Genomic DNA, 26,254 nt, shown 5'->3' on the forward strand with positions numbered 1-26,254 from the left:
GTTAACAAAATCGGTTCTTGATATATTACCATCTCCCATCATATTATCATTAAGACCGAGAAGGAAGACTGTCTGTAATTATTCAATCCAACTTAGTTTAATTATTTTTCGTGATCGTACAAACTTTGAATGAGATTTACCAGGCTGCTTCTAAAGGTTGAACTGTTTTAATATTTAATGGGATGATTGTGCTTCTTAAGATGTTGATAAATGATATTTTGAATGTATTGGGTTTTTTAAAACAATACAGGTGTTCTTGCATGCGTTTAGATAAATATCGTCCAGTATCACCTACGTACTGAATACCATGAATACCGCATCCTGTTTTTTTTTGTTTTTTTCATGTGAGTAAATAAATAATACTGTTCGTTTTTCAAGTAAAATCAGTTTCAAAATTTAAAGAAAATGTGCGACCATTAAACGTGGACCTTACTGTATTGTTGGTCGAAAGACGGGAACATGTAAGTTATTTTTTGGCATGACACTTATCGATAGAAGGGTACCCACGATTTTTAATGTTAAAAATGTTAGCGATGGTAGTATTTTTAGATAAGCGATTTTGAAGATTGAGAAGTGTAGATACCCTCTGAATGAGTTTAGTATTTCACATTTTTCAATCTCTAAGCTTCAAATTTGTTTTTGGGTATGTGGATTTTATTAGAAAGGAGCAAAAACTGGCGTCCATAATATGAACCAGCACACATTGAATAATGTAAAATTGAGAAAACTGTTCGCGTTTGTCATAAATTACCAAACAAATTTAACAAAAGATAGGGTACGTCAAGGCAGCGACTGACGTCTGACTAAATAGATGAATGGGGCTGAATGTTAAAATACTACTTTTAGATAAATATTCATGAAGTAATAAACATAGAGACGTTCTCGCTCAGACACACTCTCCATAATCTAGTATAATATAAGAGCATAAACCTTAAGCACGGGGAGGCATTCTACTGTCTTCACACGGCACTAAAGATAAACTCTGTAAAAAATGAAATTGAGAAAGGAAATGAGGAATATGTCAAAGCGACAACAACCCGACCATAGATCAGACAACAGTCGAAGGTCACCAATGGGTCTCCAGTGTAGCGAGAAACTCCCACACCCGTTGGTGTCCTGCCGCTGGCCCCTTAAAAATATGTATACTAGTACAGTAATAATGGACGTCATACTAAACTCCGTATTATACACAAGAAACTAAAATTAAAAATCATACAAGACTAACAAAGGTCAAAGGTTCCTGATCGACTTGTGACAGGCGCAAAATCGAGGGGTTAAACATGTTTATGAGATCTCAACCCTCCCCTTATACATCTAGACAACGTAGAAAAGTAAACGCATAAAAATACGCACATTAAAATTTAATTCAAGAGAAGTCCGAGTCCGATGTCAGAAGATGTAACAAAAGAAATAAATAAAATTACAATAATACATAATTAACAACAGACTACTAGCAGTTAACTGATATGTCAGCTACAGACCTCAATTAAACTGATTGAAAGGAAGCATCTATCATTAACGACAGAAATGAAAAAAAAAATACTTGGTTAGTTTAGAAAATAGTATAAAGTTTTAACAAGTTCCACATTTCTTTGTCCCTGTGTCAAAATGATTTCAAAATTGGAAAAGGAATTGTTTGTTATACATCAACTTGTGTTTTAATAACCTTTTGTTCGAAATTTTTAAAGAACACTGTACACGTTCATTCAAATCAACATTATCATCATATTTTAAAAACTAAACTGTTGTTCTACAAACTATAGTTGATGTTGATGTCAACAACAAAAAAAGCAAGTTTTCAATTTTTCACAAATAAAAAAAAAACGGTAAAATTGACGCCATCCAATTTCTAAATATATCTGTGTTTTGTGGTAAAAGGCATTGCCTATGAGTTTCAAAATATTTTGTTGAGGCAAACTAAAGTTAGAAAAGGAAAACAAAACATTCAGCAAATGTTGTGTTAATAAAGGGGCATACTTCATGAACAGTAAACATGACGCCACTGAGCGCTGTGTTGAAAGTGTTTAACATATGATTGAGGGGAACTTAAAAGGAATAAAAAAGAAATACAGTAGACAATCAATTTTTAACTTACACTAATTTTGATTTGTAAAATAAAAGGCAGAGGCATAGTCATAGACAACTTTGTTCCAATGTGTGACAGTCTTAATCATATAATCACACATTCTAATTAGTTTTTACCAAAATATATAAAATGGCATCACTTAGTTTAATCCGGCACAGAGGTTAATCAAAACCAGTTTTAAGTCAGATCAATTTTTGCTATCTGACCTGTTCGACGTGAACTTCTTTAATCTATCTCCCTGCAAAAGAGACATACACATTCACGTAAATATACGACAAAAAGGTCAATCTGAATAAATGATACAACAAGGAAGTTTCAAGCGACTGTCTTACAAGTTAGAGGTTTATCCACCTCTGTCTACATAAAGAAATGACAACTCAGGAATATCACAGTTTATATCAATTTCTTTAATTTGATTGAGCTTTTGATTTTGTAATTTGACTACAGAATTTCCGTTAAGAATTTTCCTAGAAGTTATATTTTTTGTTATATTACTTTATTGTTTTTTATATAAATCATTTAATCTAAAATACGAAGTATATTTTCTCTACAATTTTTTTTCATTTGGAATATTCTTTCTTCCAAAGTGTTACGAAACGCAACAACGACACAGGAAATTTTCTTCCTGTTGTGAACTTTCTGTTTTTTATGTAGTATAATATCTGAGTATAATATCTGTAATGCATACATACAAACGTAGACTGTTTTTCTCAGTTGAAACGATATTCTAGAGATCTTATTTTTATAACGATTTGTTATGGTTTCCTCACCTTTATTGAATATTTGTGTGCCACCCATCTAAACATGAGTATGTCCTTATTTTCGTAAGATACTATCTTCCATGCTTGTGATATGACCAAAGGAGATTTAACACATAAATTGCACATTTAATTATCAATATAATAAATGATGACACTTATGTAGCTGGATTTACAAACTCATCGGTATATCACTTGAAGAGGGTGGTAAAGGGGGGGTGCTTGCACGAAAAAAACGTGAAATAAGACAAAATTTCACGTTGAACGTGAAATAATTTCTGTAATGAACGTTGCACGAAAAATAAATACTTTTATTTGAACCTTTTGTGACTGAGTCACTGTCTTCTTGTATATATTAACTCTTTGTTTTACTTGATATTCCCGATTTAGTATACACATTTATGATATAATTGGTTTACGGCTTTTAAAAAAGTATTTCTTGACGATCCCTGCCAAGTGTTTGAATTTTATTTGAAAAATACCGAGCACGCAAAATAAGACTTTGAAAATCACGATGCACGTAAATTTAAATAAGCAGAACACGTTGAACGAGGCACCCTTCTTGCACGACTGAACGTCAAATAAAAAAGTAAAAACACGTTGAACGTGAAATAAAAAACGGTGATCACGTTGCACGAAAACAACCCTTTACCACCCTCCTTGAAATCAATCGCTAGTTTTAATTGTTTGATAGGGGACTGCGTTTGTCTCTTTGGTTTTTGTTTTGTCGTGATTTAGTTGGTCTCTCTTCTACGTTTTAGTTTGTGTCCTCCCAGTCATATCTTCATCATTGCTTAAAGGAAAATTGATATGTAATACAAAGATCTAGACAACGTATAAGATCTCTTTTAAGATGTGATATCGGATTGATGCAGATGGGATTTAAATAAGGTCATATGATATTCCATGTGACATCCCATCCTTAATCTGACATGACAAGCCGCAAATCAGATTTCTAATCAAACAGATGGTGAACAAATTATCAAGTATATTAAAACAATTAAAATAACTTAAGATTTATAATTTATTTACCACTTATGAGGAATACACCACAAGGCTATTTTTTGTTGCGTCAAATTTTTTATTTCTCTTCCCTGTTACTACATATACAAAGCTTCTAAATAAAACAAATATAGAAAAAAAACCAATATGAATGAATTATAAATATATATTATGTTCCTTAAAACGAACAATCCTTTGTATTTTGTTTATGCCTTTAGATAGGTGGATCATGTTGAATTATACCAACCAACCATCACTGGTATTACAAAATATGTACGAAATATTTAATGTTTAAATGTCAAATTCATGTTGATCTTTTTATATCTGAGTTATATCTCTTAAGTTAGTTTCAATACATCATTTGTGTTAAACAGTGTTAAACTTAAAATGAAGTTATTTTGTAACAGTGATCTGTCATACACAATTTAAATCCTGATATATATGTCTTTTTTTTATGATTATATTGTTTTTGATGGATAACATACTGTACAATAAAAAATCTGGCAGTGTTTCCGCTTATAAAAAGTAGTTTCCTTCATTTTTGAACCTTTCTTAGCTGGGAGTTGAATACCACAAAATAATGACTATTACACTTGAATTTTAAGCTTTACCGCAGTGTATATTTTCCAATTTGCATAGTGCACACATATCTATCCCTTGTATCGTTACAGAAACACAAGATCTTTTCGTGTATAGCAATAGGTAGAACATGACTGTTCCCTTAATTTGGATCTCTTCTGTACCAAGTCATGAATATTACAGTTGTTATCTATTCGTTTGATGTGTTTGAGCTTTCGATTTTACAATTTAATTAGGGACTTTTCGTTTTCCGAGTTCAGTATTTTCGTGATTTTACTTTTTCCTGTAATGAAATTGCTTTTGTGTTGAAATCCTGACCTGAGGGTTTTATATGTAGTTTTATCCTTACTGTTGTTTGTCTTTTTGCCATTCTTTTGTTTTACCTTTTTTAAGTGTTACCTCTGGGTATATACTCGCACTATAATGTTTTTTTTCTTGTGACAACTTACGGTACTGAACTTGCAAGTTTATGATTTTATTTACCTCATTTTCCTTTTGTATCTCCACACGACAAACATGGTCATTGGAATCAATAAAACTAAGAGTAGTAATAAATCTGAAATAGAGAGAATTTTATAGTTCAAGAATTTGATGCGACTGTCGTACAAGTGAGAGGTTAAGCGCTATAAAACCTGGTTCAATCCACCATTTTCTTCATGAAAGGTGCATGTACCTGAAATATGACAGTTGTAATGCATTCGTTTTTATGTGGAGTTCAAGTATTTTTGTGATTTTTCTTTTAATCTGACCAATGAATCTTACAAGACGAGATTACAGATATCACGTTAAATCAAGGACGCTGAAATAATGATTCCAGTGTGTACAAAAGTATCTTCAGCGATTTCATAATTGTATATTCTATCTTCGGTGTTTTCTTCACAGACATATTTTATATCTGGGCGTCACTTGTAAGTCCTGTGTGGACAAGGCGCGTTTTTGGCGTATTGAATTTTAAACCTGATGCTTTTTGTTATCTATTAATCATGTTTTTCTTTGTATAATATGTTCTCCTATTTATTTGTATTGTAGTCCTGTAATATTATGTTGTCATTTCAATGTTATATTTAACTTTGCCATTAAAGTGCGAGGTTTGGCATGCCACAAAACCAGGTTCAACCCACCACTTTTATTCCCCTTTAAAAGTGTCCTGTACCAAGTCAGGAAGATGGCCATTGTTATATTATTGTTCGTTTCTGTGTGTGTTGCATTTTAACGTTGAGTCGTTTGTGTTTTCTCTTATTTTTGAGATATTGAGATCAGACGTGGCACGGTACTTGTCTATCCCAAATTCATGTATTTGGTTTTCTTGTTATATTTGTTATTCTCGTGGTGTTTTGTCTGATGCTTGGTCCGTTTCTGTGTGTGTTACGTTTCGGTGTTATGTCGTTGTTCTCCTCTTATATTTAATGCGTTTCCCTCGGTTTTAGTTTGTTACCCCGATTTTGTTTTTTGTCCCTGGATTTATGAGTTTTGATCAGCGGTATACTACTGTTGCCTTTATTTAAAAGATTTTTCCTGAATTTTAAGGCTTTACTACAACTTTAATTGATTGATCCATATAGAATAATAGGTAGTTTCGTTTTTGATACTGACAATATCATGTGGAATATCTAGACGAGCCCGTTTGGGCGAGTTGTGATATTCCACATGATATAGTCAGTATCAAAAACGAAACTACCTATTATTCTGTTTATCGGTAATTATGACGTCACACAATGTATTGCCTAATAATTTCAGTGATACAGCCAGTACGTTGATACTCGAAAATATCAATCGTTTTTTTTCCCGTGAAACAAAAAAATATGAACATATAGCAAATATTAACACGATTCTGAACCATTTGACGAAAACTTGATTAAGAAAAGTAATTGTAAAACTGGATTAGAAAATATATGGATCATAATAAATATTTAGTAGAATTACTGTTTTTACATTTTTGTATTATTGTATACATGGTATAATAGCTGTTTGTTGCACTCACACATTTTTGTTAATACAAGGGATGTGTCATACAAGTTAGAGATTCAATGAGCTATGAAAATGTTTATTCCACCCTTTCTACACAAGGAAAATAAAATGCCTGTACCAAGTCATACATATGACAATTGTTATCAGTCCGTTTTCCATTTCAGTTCTTTATTTTAATTTGGTTCCTTTTGCTCTAAACTAAGGAGGTCAATAATAGAAAAATCATTGTCAGTAAAAAGATCTCCTTATAAATGATAAACTGCTGAAAACGCAAAGTGTCCTCTGAAAACTTCGTTTTCTTTTGTACTATCGATAAGATATGATAAGCGCCTAAATATTTCATAAACCAAAAAAACCCTGTCTTGATGTATATGAAGGATTAATAATAATTTTTTGTTTTACAATGCATCTCTTGTTTTGTTTTGCCAAAGATAGAATAAATTTAAGAATATTTCGGCTGCTTTATTTGAAACATTTGAAATTGGATACTGCTTATTTGCAATAAATAAAAGATAAGGTGGAACATACACAATAAATTATTACTTCCACCATTTGCGATATAATCTTCTGTAGAAGAAGTCTTAACAAGATCTATTGGTGTTGTTTCTATAACTGAAGTCTGAGATGAATTATACGTTGTTGTTTGTTCTGTTGAATATGAAGACGATATAAATGCAGACGATGACTGTACATGAAACGTGCTTTGAGTGGTCAAAACAGCAGTGGAAAGTCTTTCAGAAAAACTAGAGAATCGAAAAACGCTTGATGACAAAAACATTACTGTTGACGACACACTAGCATCAATCAAAGTCTCTGATAAACTGTATTCGGAGAACGTCAGCGATACGTAAGAATGATAATAACTCGTGGTGGATATGAACTTTGAACTCGTAGTCGGTAACACAAAAGAAGAATCAAGCACGACAGCAATGGAAGAAGGTAACATTGATGTCATTATTGAACATTCAGTTTGATCGTTAACACACCCGCCTGTTTCACATTTATATCTTCTTTCAGGACATGGTGGAGTAGATGTACCTTAAAAATATAATTGAAACAATGAATTTGATAAAGAAAATTCGTCAAAGTATTTCAAACATGATATAAGAAACAAGAATATTCAACCTGTCAAATGTTAATCGATAAACATGTATCGCATTTACAAGTTTCGAACCTGATGATCATTCCATATGTGTTATATTCAAATGGTACCCTATGATCAGTCTAAATGAAAAAACTTCGAGATGCTACTTTTATTTGGTTGAAATGCTTTGACGAATTAATAATGTTCTTTATCTTACCTCCTATAGATTTATGGTGATGTGATTGGTTAACGGACTACACGTGGTAACTATATATATTTCGTATAGGGTGCTCTAAAAAGCATGGTTAGTTAACATACAGGGTTAGCAACCATATGGGGTTAGCAAGGAGTTACTTCCTTTTCAAAACAAAAAAGAAATCTGAAAGACGACGAAACTGATTTTAAACGATTAAAATACATTCATACAACGGATTTAAACCTAACACGTTATTGTTATTGGCATATGTTTTTGGTATTGACAAATGAAAGTAGGTTCTATTAAAAACATGTTAAAACTAAGTATTGAAGACTTAATCACTTTGATAGGCGGATAGTCTATATACCACACGTGAAGACAGTCGGTAAGATAAATTCGTTACACGGTGTTCTAGTGACCTGATACGATATATATTGGGTCAGTAAATTCCCCCTATTATTGTAAAATAGTAAACCTATTCAACAGGACTTTCAAAATGATGTGTATAGTTTTGACAAACGGACAGTTTTGGTTGCACATTTACATAACATATTAACATTTCCTTATTAAAGAAGAGGGACGAAAGATACCAAAGGGACAGTCAAACTCATAAATCGAAAATAACTGACAACGTCAGTGTTCATACATCATTAAGAAAATTGCCGTACATGCGATGATAATCTATATTGATAATGCCAAAGTAAATGTATTACTACAATTTGTGTAATCCTAGATATTTATATTTCAGAACTCTACTCTACCTGTCTAATTTCTAATTTTACAGTATGAGAAATAGGGTACGGAATAAGAACAACATGTACAAAGTGTACTTCATTTTCAAATTTCATCATCGATATTGACACAGTTTGTTAGATTCAAACCTATAATCATGATGATTTGAAAATTATAATAGACAAATATTTTTCTCAGTAGTAGCGTTTACCCTTTAAACTATCACTAAGCGTTTACACATCTATATTTACGCTCATTTATAAAGTAAAATCACAAAAATTCTGAACTCCGAGGAAAAAACAAAATGGCAGGTCCCTAATCAAATGGCAAAATCAAAGGATAAAACACATCAAACGAATGGACAACAACTGTCATATTCCAGACTTGGTACCGGCATTTACAAATGTAGAAAATAGTGAATTGAACCTAGTTTTATAGCACTTAACCTCTCACTTTTATGACAGCCGCATCAAATTCCGTTCTTTTCATAACGATACTTGAACAAAACAGACATAATCAGTAAAATAGTCAAAATAAGGTTATAACAGTCATCACTGTGTTATAATCGTAAGACAAACAAACATATACAAAAACACATAGTAAACAAAAGTATAGGTCTACATATTTGTGATATAAACAAAATGGTGTAATACGTGACACGCATAGCTTGTCGATAAACCCCAACCCCAACCGTTAAAGCACAAACTAATTCATAATGTTTTTTTTTGTTTTTGATATGAAGTTGTTTACAACGATGTCCTCTGTTAACGGTTAAACATTGCGTCAAACAACAACATGTCAATATCTATAATTGTCCTGTTTTGGTTATACTTATATCATGTATATTTATCTTATTTTAATCATTGATATGAAAAATGAACAAACCACTCTGTATCTCTGACTATAACTCATCTTGTAGAAAGTTTTACATTGCATTTTGACATCAGGAAAAGATGTTCACAGACAAGTCCGTGTTCAAATGGCGTCAACCTGGTTGTTTCCAAAGCGCTCGTCATTAGAAACATGCTTTAAAAACTGAACAATAACAAATAAAAGGGCCGAGCCACCTTAACGAGGCATATCATAGACATTTATTTGAATTTCAGGTTTAATAAAATACATATTCATATAGTCAACTTTATAATTATTTTAAGTTTTACGAAATGAATCCCTTTGCTGGTAAATTAACTTACAGTTGATTTCATCTGAATTATCTTCGCAGTAAAAAATGTTATCGCATCTTTTTTCTAAAGTTTTGCATGTTGTACCATCATAACATTGAAACTCTTCAGTAGTACATGCGATGATAACCTATATTGATAATGTCAAAGTAAATGAATTACTAAAATTTGTGCAATCCTAGATATTTATATTTCAGAATTATACTCTACCTATCTTATTTCTAATTTTACAGTATGAGAAATAGGATAAGGAATAATAACATGTACAAAGTGTACTTCATACTCAAATTTCATCATCGATATTGACACAGTTTGTTAAATTCAAACCTATAATCATGATGATTTGAAATTTATAATAGGCACATATTTTTCTCAGTAGTAACTTATCTCTTCGTAAATTTTACGGACGCCATCACGAGTTGGTTGACCGTTATGGAATAACCGTTTCACTAATGATATCGGATATGTTCCTTACGTCGTAACTACAATATCCTTCCCTTTCAAAAATGTGACCTACCGAATTAGACTATTTACCGGATTGTTAACTCATAAGCACGGGTGACACATGTGGAGCAGGATCTGCTTACCCTTCCGGATTACCTGAGATCACCCCTAGTTTTTGTTGGGGTTCGTGTTGTTTATTCTTTAGTTTTCCATGTTGTGTCATGTGTACTATTGTTTGTCTGTATGTCCTTTTAATTTTTAGCCATGGCGTTGTCAGTTTATTTTCGATTTATGAGTTTGGCCGTCCCTCTGGTATCTTTCGTCCCTCTTTTATACCCTATAAACTATCGATAAGCGTTTACACATCTATATTAACGGTCATGTATAAGGAAAAATCACAAAAATACTGAACATCGAGGAAAAATCAAAACGGAAAGTCCCTAATCAAATGGCAAAATCAAAGGTTAAACACATCAAACAAATGGACAACAACTGTCATATTCCTGACTTGGTACAGGCATTTTCAAATGTAGAAAATGGTGGATTGAACCTGGTTTTATAGTGCTAAATTAATCACTTTTATGACAGTCGCAACGCAATACGTTATGTTTACAACGATGCGTGAACAAAACAGACATAATCAGTAAAATAGTCATCACTGTGTTACAATCTCAAAACAGATAAATATATACAAAAAACGCACAAAGCATCTATCAAATTAAAAAAACACATTCTTTTTATATGTTCTTTTACGGAAATATTTAATAAATGTGTTTTTACCGCAAAAACATTTCGGTCAGATTCTTAAAACAACAAGCCAAGTTGACACAACAGAAGTTATACGAATAGATTGAGCTATACGACTTGACTTTGTCTTAACTTACGAGCGATAAGTTTTCAAGGTACCAGTATAAATGTATGGTATGTAATTGTACCTTTGTCGTCATTTATCAGTTTCTAACATGTTCACTGAAATTGGATTCACATGAGTGATGAAACGTTTCCTGTCGAGACATTCAGATACTTTCATACATATAATTTGTTGCTATGAAAAATGCAACAATAAGATACACATAACTGTTCTTCATCTACAAATAAATAAAAAAAAACACAATATTTATATATAGTAGGGATGACAATGAGTCCTCTAGTACTCGAGTATCGCTCGGTAGTACCGAGTTTGGATTACCAAATGATACTCGATTCATCGGTTTCCTGTTAGAATATTGTTGCTTTCTGAAGTTTAAACAAAAAAATATTTGTCATTGAGAGCTCCTCCTTGGCTATTATATATCATTAAAACATTGATATAAATTAGAATACGATTGAAATGCTTGCGTTTAACTATCATTTAGAAATCCTCAGAATAAGAACAAATTCGTTACACCTTGTATCGACCCTCAGAAAATGATAAATGGCATCAGTAAATTATTATTATCACCCCTTGGTTGATCACTACATGTGTTTTTTTACGGTTTCCAAATACTGTATTTTTACGGTTTCCAAATACTGTATTTTTACGGTTTCCAAATACTGTTGTTTTACGGTTTCTAAATACTGTTGTTATAAAGATATTAATTAATTACATGACCAGTATACATAATTAGTACACGTAGTAAACGAGCTATACTTATTTAAGTATGGCAAGACAATTCTTTGACTATTATCTAGTTCTAGGTATTAATGTTGAGGGTTTTACGATCATAAGACAACGACCTAAAAAACAAAAAAAGTTTAATTTGCGTTTCACTTTTGTAAATGTTTTACCGCGCGAGTGCTCGAGTATCGCTCGATAAATTCAACACGTAATCGATTAGTAAATCTTCACCGAGTTGACAGCTCTAATATAAAGTTTTATAAAATGAAAAACTAATACTAGTTTGAGTTAAATCTTGAAGTGCTGAACACGTTTCTACGACGAAGGCAAAACTAAACAACTTCTGGCTTTACATTCCTCTGAAAATCCATCAATACAAAATGTAATTTACAGCATGAATGGGATTCCCTCATACTCATCTATTATCAGGAGATATTAGACATTCCCGGCTTCGCCTGTTTACTATAATTATTAGCATACAAAATGGTGATGAACATTATACATCTTATACTCGATACTTAATTTCCCAAAAGTCTGTTTGATAAACGACGATAGCCGAATCGCCATGATGTTCGGCTTACATTCATCTAAATGTTCTTATAATCATTTTTCATGTTAAAGATTACCTTAGATGTGTTGTGGTGAGGTATATTATTTGTGGTGTTATTAACGAGGGAGTATGGAAAGTTTTAAATTAATTGTTTACAAAAGTAAAGATTATTTAAAATACTAAGGATTTTCTTATCCAAGGCATAGATTACCTTAGCCGTATTTGGCACAGCTTTTTATTGGATCCTCAATGTTCTTCAACTTTATACTTGTTTAGCTTTTAATCTTGTTTAATCGAAGCGTCACTGATGAGTCTTAAGTAGACAAAACGCACGTCTAGGATATCAAAATTATAAGCCTGGTACCTTTGATAACTAATTAAACATCTGCGCCAATATAGACAATCCCCTTCTTTATAATTTACCCTTAAATGAAAACGTTTAATTTTGATACAATTAATATGAGTTCATTGGATACTTTCAGCTTTTGTATTAACCTCAAATTGTCTTCCTGTGTCGATTACGGATATTTTAACACTGAAAAATTACTGTTGTCTTCTATTTTATCTTGACAACAATATAACCTCTCTATTACATATAGCTATATATATACAGGTTGCTCGACAGATAATTCATGTTCTCCATTTTTGTTTGTTTATGTAATTGTAAAGAACTATGAACATTCAGAGCATTATTTTATTTCATTTTTAGAAAACATGTACATACGGCTTCAGGCATATCATTTCCATATTGATATCTCAAATTGGAAATATGACAACTTTAATCAAGAATGATTAGTGAAGTACCACGATCTTTAAGTACAAAAAACAACAATATTTTATAGAATTGAAAATTGAAATGGGCAATATGTGAAGGAGACAACAATCCGACCAAAGAGCAGAAAATAGCCGAAGGTAATCAATGGGTCTTCAGCACAGCGTGAAATCCCGTACCCGGAGGCGTGCTTCAACTGGTCAATAAACTAAAATATGTACTTGTTCAGTGATAACGGGCGTCATACTGAACTGAACTCCGAAATATATAAATGAACTAAAAATAGAGGTATAGTATACTTCACTTTTTAAAATAAGATAAATTAAAAAAAGCATATACGATATGCACACACATCATAAATTATCTACCTATATCATTGTGTCAGAAGAGTACTCTGAAGATATAAATTTGTGAAGTATAGCAATATTTAGATCGATAAAAAATATTTTTACCGTTTACTTGTTTAAATAGTATAAAGTTGATCGCAATACCCTAAACGATATACACAAAAGTCATAAATCATTATTTGAACAAAGGAACCGTGTATAAGTCAAAACCCGTTTTGCTTTATGTCTTTTTAAAAAGAGTGATATGTTTTGGTTTAGAAAAAAAACTTTATGAGAAAGAGTGGACCCTTATCCATACACTACTATATACTTATATAACTCCAGTTGTACGTTGACCTTTACCCGACTCCATAATAGTTATCAAAGGTACCAGGATTATAATTTAGTACGCCAGACGCGCGTTTCGTCTACATAAGACTCATCAGTGACGCTCATATCAAAATATTTATAAAGCCAAACAAGTACAAAGTTGAAGAGCATTGAGGATCCAAAATTCCAAAAAGTTGTGCCAAATACGGCTAAGGTAATCTATGCCTGGGATAAGAAAATCCTTAGTTTTTCGAAAAATTCAAACTTTTGTAAACAGGAAATTTATAAAAATGACCACATTATTGATATTCATGTCAACCCCGAAGTGTTGACTACTGGGCTGGTGATACCCTCGGGGACGAAACGTCCAAAGAGGGACGAAAGATACCAGAGTCAAACTCATAAATAGAAAATAAACTGACAACGCCTTGGTTAAAAATAAAAAGGACAATCAGAAAAATAATAGTACACATGACACAACATCGGAACTCAAGAATAAACAACACGAACCCCACCAAAAACTAGGGGTGATATCAGGTGCTCCGGAAGGGTAAGCAGATCCTGCTCCACATGTGGCACCCGTCGTATTGCTTATGTGATAAACAATCCGGTAAATAATCAAATTCGGTAGGTCTCATTCATGAAAGGGAAGGGGATTGTAGTTACGACCTAAGGAACATATCCGATATCATTTGTGAAACGGTCAACCAACTCGTGATAGCGTCCGTAATTTTTTTTACTGTACTTTTAAACATCCCGTCATTATGGTTTTGTTTTATTAAAATGCAATATTCTAATGTGCTATTATGATTTTAAAATACTTTGAACTACACAATTATTTTATATGTATGTACTGGTAAATGCCTCCGATATCTGAAGAACCCCTCGAAAGCTGCGAGGGTACAGTGGCATCCATGTACACTCCCTTACGGGATTAATGGAGATGTGTCACTAACGTATGTTTATACGACAATTAGTTTTACAAGGACAATCAATCCCCACCCAACACAAAGGGAGTGCTAGGACACCGGGCAGTCTGTTATTATAGTGGAGGAAGCCGAAGTACTCGGATAGAACCATCGGGCCACTCGGTGGAAACAGAAAAACCAGGGAGATATCAGAAGATTGATCTCCAGGTCAAAGTAAGGGACAACTTTGACCAACCGAGGCCCCCAAAGTACCCATTCTAGTTTAAACTCAGGTCTGGGTACCAGAGATGTGTGTAAGAGGGTGAAAATAACCCTTCTGATGTGCTCATATTTTTTTAGCACCCCGGGTGAGAATCGAACTCGGGACCTTCAGCACGTGCTACTATTTGTATGTTGTTGGTACATATGACGTAGTTTGGTACTTTTAACATCCCACCATATATGTTATTATTCTATTATAATGTCTTTATGTTATTGTTTTGTTAAAATATTAAGAACACTTAGAAAGACAAAATCATTTTATATCTCTTCCTGTGTCACGTAACAATCAGCAACATCAAATACGCGACTCTCTACTCGAGTTGATGGAACCTCGCTATGCAGTCAATTGATTGATTTTTCAAATACATATATAAGTAACAATAGATATGTTTATTTGGCCCAAAAATTACTGCAAATTTAAGGTATTCAGAAAATCAAAATAAATTTGACATTGAACAAATTACCATGGCAACAAATCATGACTTAATTTGCACATTTTGTTTTTCATCAAATTTGAGGTATATTTTAGATTGATATAATATGTGCACACGCAAGAAACATCTTTATATTTAATTAGATAATGTCAATCGTTATACTAAAGCTTTTGTTAAATTATTTTGTTGTTTCTTGGCTGTGTACGATGGTCCAACAATGGAACTAAAGAGAGAAAATTGTATAAATTCTGTATTTTTCATCGTTTTTGTGAAAACAGTATATATTATGACACAATTGTGACGTCATCAGATAAAATTTTTGATGTTTTTCATTTATATATGCCTATATTTATGTATATCGTAACATTTTGTGCCAATTTGAAATAGTTATCAAACGTTTTATTTTCTTAGGCTAAAACCAGGCCTTAATGCCCCTACTCCTTTTATATATCCTTTTTTGTGCTTCTTTGTTATATATTTGTTTATTTTTGTTCTGATTGAGATTGTGACATGGTGATGATGGCTGTATCCCTATTTTTACAATGACACCTATTTTGTAAATTTTACCTATTATGTCTGTTTTGATCAGGCATCGTTATTAATATAAAGAAATTTGATGCGACTGTCATACAAGTGAGAGGTTTAGCGCTATACAACCAGGCTCAATCTTCCATTTCCTACATTTGAGAATGCCTGTACCAAGTCAGGAATATGACAGTTGTTATCCATTCGTTTGATATGTTTTTTCATTTGATTTTGCCATTTGATTAGGGAATTTCCTTGTTGATTATCTGTGGTTTCCCCTTTTTCATAAAATGCTAATCATATATTAAAAAAATAGCAAGCATTTAACCTTTATTAGCATCCGAAACAAGTGCATCTCCGATAATATGATTATGGGTATCCAGTCGTAAAAGTTTTCAATGCTGGAAGCCTGCTTCGCTTGCCAATAGCGGTAAGCTCATTTTTCTAATGATTCTTTATATGACAAGTAAATACATTTCATTATCCTCATAGTATCGAAGTTACTGATAGAAAAATTTAATGGGAACATCTGACTCTTTTATTTTCTATATTTGTGTGCGTGATTCTATAGCATTGGTTCATTTACGTATATTCTGTTAACCCCATTTAGACTCTTATTCATACTCAATCCAAAAATAAAAACAATATAGTTGTGATAAAAAAAACCCAAAGCAACGTGTTGAATTTTCCCTTTAACAATTATATACAACTATTACTACTTTTAAGATGACCACTTACATTTTACCTGTCGAGGTTGTTGTCAACTGTAGGTATAGACAATTGTTGAAAAGATCTATTAGTCAGAATTGGTTATAAGATTAGAGGCTGTTCTTAATTACAATCGAAAATTATTGAGAAAAAAAATGCTTAGCTTTCTCCACAATTTTCGGTACAATTTTAGTTTACAGTGAACGAGCTTTAGTTTTCACTGTTTTCATTATTGGTGTTCATTGTGTTTTTGTATTTGTATTTTCTGTTTCTTACACTTTTTGGTTATTGTAACAAGACAAAAAATAAACTAAATGTCACCAAATAATTTAAAGTGTCTTTAAAAGATAAATAGATCACACTGCTGATATCAATGTCCGTATCGTTTCATCGACGGATGTTAGACGTAATACAACAGATCCAATGCTGGAGCAAATTTAGGCAACAATGGTTTACCGATATTCAAATATCACAAATCAAGGTAACAAACAAAAACTGAGGGATCTGAAGAGTGAAAACGAGTGAGATCGTGTGGGGCGGCAGAGAAGGTGTTTTCTTCTTCGCAAGTAACTCCGACAAATCTCTGTTAATTGTCCCAATCTGAAAAGAAAACGACCCACAGTCTGATACAGCGTATCTTAGGGTCTACGATTACAATAATATGACACTACTAATCTGAGACACCTAGACATATTATCGGAATTGGTAAAGTTAGTCGTATAGCCATCTCAAAACTCAAAACTTTTGCATTTTTTTTTCGCTGCGTCGGAGCTGATTTCTGTTCAAAAATCATGATTCCGACCTGGGTTTTGTCGGGTATGTGTGGTGCTCAATCACTTTGAATCTGCATAGTGGTTTGCACATATTTTAATTCTTTTTCTTTATATTCTTAAGTGATGGAGTTGTTTGAATACTACTGACATTTTTTTTTATTTATTTGGCTTTCGGTATTCTCCACTTTGTCCAGACAAACGCTGATCGACTTAAAATCTGCATTATAACTTTTTAAAATTACTTGTTAAATCATAAAATCTCGGTTAATAAATACAACAAACATTTGTTTTATTTCTTTTTTTTGCATTTATGATTTCTATATTTATAGAAGTACATTTCAATCAATAATCATTAACTAAGGACATTATTGGTATACTGCATTTCAGTTTCGAAAGTGATTGTATAATCAAACCTAGGCATTTCGTCGAGTTTAACCTAATTTCTTCTGAAAAAAGTAAAAACGTACTGAATGGATAGATGAAAATGAAAGTAAAACACCACCGTCAACAACAACGGAACTGCAAACAAAATTCTACATACAAAATATAAAAAAGAAGATTTGGTATGATTGCCAATGAGACAACTGTTCACAAGAGACCGAAATGACGCAGACATTAACAACTATAGGTCACCGTACGGCCTTAAAACACTTAAAGCCTTAAAACCCCGACACTTACGAAAATACCTTTGAAGAAGTCAAGGTCACTTATTGAATGTATTGTGTTGTATACATTTAGAAGTAATAGCCTTGTTACAATAGCGGATGAAATATTTTGTTAAACCTACAAAAAATATACCACATAACCATATTTTAAATTTTCGTTCGAATCCTTACATTAGAAAAAGTACAATCACCAAAATACTGAACTCCAAGGAAAATTCTTAACGGAAAGTCCTTAATTAAGTGACAAAATTAAAAGCTAAAACACATCAACTTATAGATCTATAACAACTGCCATTCCTGGGTTTTCGTATGTCAAAAATGTTGGATTTAACCCTTGTTTTATAGCTAGCAAAAACTTTCACTTGTATGACGGTCCCATCAAATTCAATTATATTGACAACGAAGTGTTAACAAAACAAACAGTTATAACAGGTAAAAAAAAAAAATAGGGGTACAGCATTCAACAATGTGTTATAATCTTAATCCCTATAAAAACAAACAAAAATATAATCATGAAGCAAAAAAGGAATAAATACAAAGCAAGCTGGCAAAAATGAAAGACAAGAAACAAAATATGTACAATGATAATGACGGGATCTACTTAAAATCTGTATCTAAAATGTTCAAATTACTTGTTAAATCATAATTTCTCGGTTAATCAATACAACAAGTCTTTTTTTTATTTCTTTTGTTGCATTTATGATTTCTATATTGATAGCAGTACATTCAAATCAATGATCACTAACTAGGACATTAATGTTGTACTGCACAATATGTGAGTTTCGACAGTGATTGTTTTACGAGGCCTAGAGAATTCTTCGAGTACAAGTATAACCCAATCTCTTCCTTAAAAGTAATTAAGAACGTACCAAATGGATAGATGAAAATGTAAAGACAACGCTTCCGTCAATAGAAAAAGGAAATAAACAGCAAACAAATTTCTACGCACAACAACTGAAAGCAATAAAACCAGAAAGTTATGAAAATACTGTTGGAGAAGTCATGGCCACTTATTGAATGCATTGTTGTACACATTTAGAATCAATAGCGGGTAGACTATTTTGTTTAACCTAAAAAAAAATATACCACATAACCATATTTAAAAAAAAATGTCAAATCTTTACATGAGAAGAAGTACAATCACAAAAATAGTGAACTCCGAGGAATATTCTAAACGGAAAATTCCTAATTAAGTGACGAAATTAAAAGCTCCAACTCATCAACTTCTAAAAAACAACTACCATTCCTGGGTTGGTACGGGCATTTTCGTATGCCAAAAATGTTGGATGAAACCCTTGTTTTATAGCTAGCGAATTTTTTCACTTGTATGACAGTCCCATCAAATTCAATTATATTGACAACGAATTGTGAACAAAACAAACAGTAATTACAGGTGAAAATGTTAAAAAAAAATAGGGATACAGCACTCAACAATGTGTTATAATTAAAATCCCTATAAAAACAAACCAAAAATATAATCATGAAGCAAAAAAGGAATAAATACAAAGCAAGCTGGCAAAAATGAAAGACAAGAAACAAAATATTTACAATAATAATGACGGGATCTACTTAAAATCTATACTTTAAATTTTCAAATTACTTGTTAAACCATAACATCTCGGTTAATAAATACAACAAGTATTTTTTTTATTTCTTTTGTTGCATTTATGATTTCTATATTGATAGCAGTACATTCAAATCAATGATCACTAACTAGGACATTAATGTTGTACTGCACAATATGTGAGTTTCGACAGTGATTGTTTTACGAAGCCTAGAAATGTCTTCGAGTACAATTATAACCCAATCTCTTCCTAAAAAAGTAATTAAGAACGTACCAAATGGATAGATGAAAATGTTAAGACAACGCTTCCGTCAATAGAAAAAGGAAATAAACAGCAAACAAATTTCTACGCACAACAACTGAAAGCAATAAAACCAGAAACTTATGAAAATACTGTTGGAGAAGTCATGGCCACTTATTAAATGAATTGTTGTACACATTTGGAAGCAATAGCGGGTAGACTTTTTTGTTTAACCTAAAAAAAAATATACCACATAACTATATTTTAAAAATTCTTTCAAATCTTTACATGAGAAGAAATAAAATCACAAAAATACTGAACTCCGAGGAAAATTCTAATCGGAAAGTCCCTAATTAAGTGACGAAATTTAAAGCTCCAACTCATCAACTTATAGATAACAACTGCCATTCCTGGGTTGTTACGGGTATTTTCGTATGCCAAAAATGTTGGATGAAACCCTTGTTTTATAGCTAGCGAAAACTTTCACTTGTATGACAGTCCCATCAAATTCAATTATATTTACAACGAAATGTGAACAAAACAAACAGTAATAACAGGTTAAAAAGTAAAAAAAAAATAGGGGTACAGCACTCAACAATGTGTTATAATTTAAATCCCTATAAAAACAAACCAAAAATATAATCATGAAGCAAAAAAGGAATAAATACAAAGCAAGCTGGCAAAAATGAAAGACAATAAACAAAATATTTACAATAATAATGACGGGATCTACTTAAAATCTATACTTTAAATTTTCAAATTACTTGTTAAACCATAATATCTCGGTTAATAAATACAACAAGTATTTTTTTATTTCTTTTGTTGCATTTATGATTTCTATATTGATAGCAGTACATTCAAATCAATGATCACTAACTAGGACATTAATGTTGTACTGCACAATATGTGAGTTTCGACAGTGATTGTTTTACGAAGCCTAGAAATGTCTTCGAGTACAATTATAACCCAATCTCTTCCTAAAAAAGTAATTAAGAACGTACCAAATGGATAAATGAAAATGTAAAGACAACGCTTCCGTCAATAGAAAAAGGAAATAAACAGCAAACAAATTTCTACGCACAACAACTGAAAGCCATAAAACCAGAAACTTACGATAATACGGTTGGAGAAGTCATGGTCACTTATTGAATGCATTGTGTTGTACACATTTAGAAGCAAAAGCGGGTAGACTATTGTATTTAACCTAAAACAATTATACCACATTACCAAATTTTAGAAATTCTTTCAAACTCTTATATGAGAAGAAGTAAAATCACAAAAATACTGAACTCCGAGGAAAATTCTAAACGGAAAGTCCCTAATTAAGTGACGAAATTTAAAGCTCCAACTCATCAACTTATAGATAACAACTACCATTCCTTGGTTGTTACGGGTATTTTCGTATGTCAAAAATGTTGGATGAAACCCTTGTTTTATAGCTAGCGAACACTTTCACTTGTATGACAGTCCCATCAAATTCAATTATATTGACAACAAAAACAAACAAAAATATAATCATGAAGCATAAAAGGAATGTAAAAAGGAAAGATAAAGAACAATGGGCTATTTGTTTTACTCTTTCGTTTCAAATCCAAACATTTATTTCATGTTCTCAACAAATTCTTGATTAATTAGCATTTTGTTAAAAAAAAAAAAAAAATAATACCTAAAAGTGCAGCACATGTTTAAATGTATATTCGGACAGCCGATGAATAATTAACATTTACTGGTTAATTAGTTTTTTGTAAAAACAAGAATTTAAATATATAAAAGTACAACACATGTTGTTTGAGACAAGAAATCATTAAAATGACATTTTTAATTTTCAAATGAAGTATAAAAAAATATACGCAAGAGAAAATTGTTTACGCAGCAATGCCAATCTGTTACAGTGACTACCTATATATATATACTGGTTTGTCGCCATAGTGGTGCATACTTTCCAGTGGTTCTCAATCAACATAAACGACAATCTTGGTAAGCACACACTAGTTATTAACATATTCTTATTTTAGATTTTATAAAGTATTTTTGTAAAAGTATTTTGTCATTGATTTACACAGCAATTTTGTTTTTTCAATTATTTAATACGTTTACTTGAAATGAAGTAAAAGTAAAACAAATATACGCAACAGACATATTTTGACGCAGCAATGGCAAATTGTTACACAAACTCATTACATAAATTTTACTTAGGTTTTACATTGTGTTTGACTGAATTATTTAGTATTAGTATTTATTATTAGTTTTGTAATATATTTTATCATTTTTATGCTTACGGGCATACCCAATGATGTGTAAGGCATACCTTATTGCTCAATTTAATTCAAAATATATATTGTACTCTCTCTTCCATGGTATTTGCATAAAATTATTATGTCTTCTTTTTCCTTTAAGGAGATGTTTGAAAATTTGAAAATGCCTGTACCAAGTCAGGAATATGACAGTTGTTGTCCATTCGTTTGATATGTTTCATTGCTTGATTTTACCATTTGATAAGGACTTTCCGTTTGGAATTTTCCTTGGAGTTCAGTATTGTCGTGATTTTACGTTTTGGTTATTTGTGCCCTTTATAATAATAGAGATTATCGTTTTCAGGAATAATGACGGTCAATCACTGGTTAGGGAATGACCATGTTTAGTTTATTTTTGGGGTGTAGACGGCCTGAATACTAGTATTTATTATTATATGTTGTAATACATGCTATTTAGCCTTGCCAAAACAAGGCAAAAAGGTTAATCTTTTGTACACGAATATATCATGCATTTTGTGTTGTAGAATATTCAATGACTATAATATATAATATAGTAACATAATTAAAGAGATACATTTATATCACCTTGATAGAACTGTCTGCTTATTATGATTTTTTTGTCTTAGTTCTCGGTTAATGTAAAGTAAATTTTAATTTTAGATAGACACCATGAAAACAAGTGTAGCTATTATCATACTGCTCGTTTGCCTTTCAGGTAAGACTTTATATAACTCTTGTTACTTTAAAACGATTGTTTTTGTATTGTCACTTGGAAGTTTAAAAAAAAGTGAAGCATGCACTACAACAAATAGAAATTTTGTTTCTGGATAAAACTCCATTCAGTTTGCTCAAACCCAGATACTTGAAACCCAAAATTGCATAAGTACATTAATGCGGTAGGATATATATGACAAACAAGGACAAATATTAAATTGGCAAATTCAACTGAGACCGAGTTTTCCTTTTGACTATTGAGCTGATGATAAGTGTATGTTTAGTACTTATTGAGCGGTCTGATATACGGACTATTGAGATGTTGATAAGTGGATGTTTAGCTATTGTTTACCGGTCTGATATACATACTATTGAGCTATTGATAAGTGTATGTTTAGTACTTATTGACTGGTCTAATATACGTTCTAGTGAGCTTATGATAAGTTTATGTTTAGTACTTATTGACCGGTCTGATATAAGGCTTATTGAGCTGATAATAAGTGTATGTTTACTTGTTTACCGGTCTGATAAACGGACTATTGGGCTGATGATAAGTGTATGTTAAGTACTTGTTGACCAGTCTGATATACGGACTATTGAGCTGATGATAAGTGTATGTTTAGTACTTGCATGTTGACCGTTCTGATATAAGGACTATTGAGCTGATGATAAGTATATGTTAAGTACTTGTTGACCGGTCTGATATACGGACTATTGAGCTGATGATAAGTGTATGTTTAGTACTTATTGACGTAGTTAATCAGCAGTTGTATCGACGGAGTTATATATAGTAAATGCAAATACCATCTTATTCAGTTCGTGCTTCAGAAAAGCTTTTCTAGATTTACCTTGATCACGAACTCTCAAACCGAAGCAGGAGAAGATAACCATATCAACGCACTTGATATCGATACTATTTTGTTGCGATTTCCGAATGTTTTTGTTGTTAACCTTGATGTGTATATACTCAAAGTCTTTATGAGTTTTGACAATTTATCGGCAAACTATTGTGGATTTAAATTGTCTAGGCTAGTCACTTTTATATGTTTGTAATATATTTTGTCATTTGTTCATCTTAGAGAACGCTATCGTTGGCAAGACTAATTTCATATTGTTTTTCTTGACGGTAACTCACAGGATATCAGACATTTTAGAGCCATATGTTTGTGACAAGACGAACTGTTATGCCCTTGTCATAACAAACATATATATATATCCTAAAGAGCCCAGGTGGTCGTGTGGTCTAGCGGGACGGCTGCAGTGCAGGCGATTTGGTGTCACGATATCACAGTAGCATGGGTTCGAATCCCGGCGAGGGAAGAACCAAGAAATTTGCGAAAGCAAATTTACAGATCTAACATTGTTGGGTTGATGTTTAGACGAGTTGTATATATATATATATAGACGTAAAAATTATTTTCACATGTGCAGATATATATATTCATAAAATAAATAGTAAAATAAGTAACAAGTTAACAGTTCCAGTTCAATCGATTTCATCCTTTCATTGGGACTCTTTAGGATAACTGATTGAGCGTCGTTATGGGTGACGTCGTTAAGGAGGTTTGTGACGTTCCGGCATTGTTCGTAATTAAAAGTTCTCGGGATTTTATCTTGATCGAAACGTTGTTATCAAATATATATATATCTATTTTCAGATATAGGTAGTTTGATCAAATTAAATACTGAAGCCAGTGAATAAGTTATAACGATATAGATAGTCGTATGAACTCTTTTGTTATCCACTTGTGATCAAACATCAGACAATCATTTTTAGCATGTGCCCCGAATGAGTTTTTGGATGTAATATTTTTGTATTTAAATCTTTCCAACAAAGTCCTTGAATTTTCCTCTGATTCTTTCAGGCATGACGATTAATCAAGCTGATGGAAGACTTATAACATGTAATTGGGGAGGATGTCCGCACAAAAGAGCTTGTCACCTCTGTTGTGACCACCTAAGATCGGGATGTATTGGTGGAAAATGTGTTAAGAGACGACCATGGGCACTGATTAAAACCAAATGTCTATGTGATTGTCCATCTGGGTATGTAAACATCTTACTTCTATATATTTGATTTAAAACAAAGCAAAACGGGTTATACATCAGCGAGACACCGACAAAATAACACAAAAAGGCACAACGAGGCATCACATACAGATGCCTGTACGTCAGTTTATACATCGACCCAACAACAAGAATAACCAAAAACCTATAGAGGATAACATATACAGATGGCGACCCTACAACTCACATAAATAATTAAAAGACATCTAGAGGGAAACCTATACAGATGTTTTTACCATACTTGTATCTAAAAAATTCGTCCCATCTTTAATTCGTCTCAAATTCAAGAAGTTATGACTTTATAATTGATAAAAAAAAACAATATACATTTGCCACCAGATTCTCTAAATAACCTAAGCATTTATTAAAATGAAGACAACAACTGTTGAGGCCTTTGGCCACCACCCTGAGCATTCAAATGATGGATAACACTTCTGATTATTTGTGCAAACTGGATACAAAAAAAAGGGAACAGTAGTATATCGCTGTTCAAAAGTCATAAATCGATTGAGAGAAAACAAATCCGGGTTACGAAGTGAAACCTTGGAGTGCACGGAATGTTTTAATTGTTATAGCATATGCCTCGATGGAATAAAATGGAAATGAGTTGATCATGATGATGATAAATCTTTTCTGTTGTAGATAACAGAGACAACACAAGTAATCCACTGTATGCTTTTATGGTAATCGGCATATTTGTAAAAGGATTTGAAAAATAAAATACAGTTGAACTAAATATGTTTTTCTTTTTAATAAATGTTGCTCGATATAATAAGAATATAGAGAAGCTAATGAACACGTATATTCTATAACGTTACATGATATATCATGGTGACGTTGTCCCTTGTTTTCAATGGCTGTTTTTGTCCGTAAATTTTAATTAAGGAACTCCGTGAATATGCTATTACTCAAACAGGAGTTGGAAAGTTTTTGCTATAATTCTTTTTTGGGTTGCTGTTCTTGTTTTATACTTTGCAAACGCATTATGTTATTAGATATGGACAATTTGAGATTGCCTGGTGAAAATATTTACAAAAAAGCAAGTTTTGCGCTAAAACATCATCTCATACAAACAAAGGGAGTTGTGGAATGCTGGCTTTTGCGACATCAACCAACCAAAGACCATATGACGTAGATGCAAGAAAATTAAGAATGACCATACGGCGCCTTATTATTGAAATTTATATTGAATATCCCTCTGGTAACTTTTGCCATTCTTTTATAAACGATCAGAACAATCCACATTGTAAAGTCCGGTATGAAAGGACTAAAAGAATGATGATAACTACTCATTAAAAATTTTGAACGTCCGAAATTCCAGAAGTACCTTAAAAAAAGGGTCAAACGTAAAAATTAGAAAGTAAAGAATAGATAATTACATACAAGCCAAAAAAGCTTTAAAGCTTTATGCATAATATGAAATAATTCAAATGAAAAGCACACGGATCTTATTAATGACAAAAATACTAACAAACAAACAAAACAACAACAAAAACGATTGTATACAACAATA

General features: G+C 32.1%; 1 long non-coding RNA gene across 1 annotated transcript; it reads right to left on the reverse strand.

Moving 5' to 3' along the window:
- Positions 1-1,848: 1,848 nt before the first annotated feature.
- On the reverse strand, positions 1,849-7,425 carry LOC139526853 (uncharacterized). Its single transcript, XR_011665203.1, has 4 exons — positions 6,922-7,425; positions 4,909-4,981; positions 3,877-3,961; positions 1,849-2,324 (listed from the first exon to the last, which is right to left on the reverse strand). It is a non-coding gene; the product is annotated as an uncharacterized lncRNA (long non-coding RNA).
- Positions 7,426-26,254: the final 18,829 nt, after the last annotated feature.

Source organism: Mytilus edulis, chromosome 6 (genome assembly GCF_963676685.1).
Source record: "Mytilus edulis chromosome 6, xbMytEdul2.2, whole genome shotgun sequence".
NCBI lineage: Eukaryota > Metazoa > Mollusca > Bivalvia > Mytilida > Mytilidae > Mytilus > Mytilus edulis.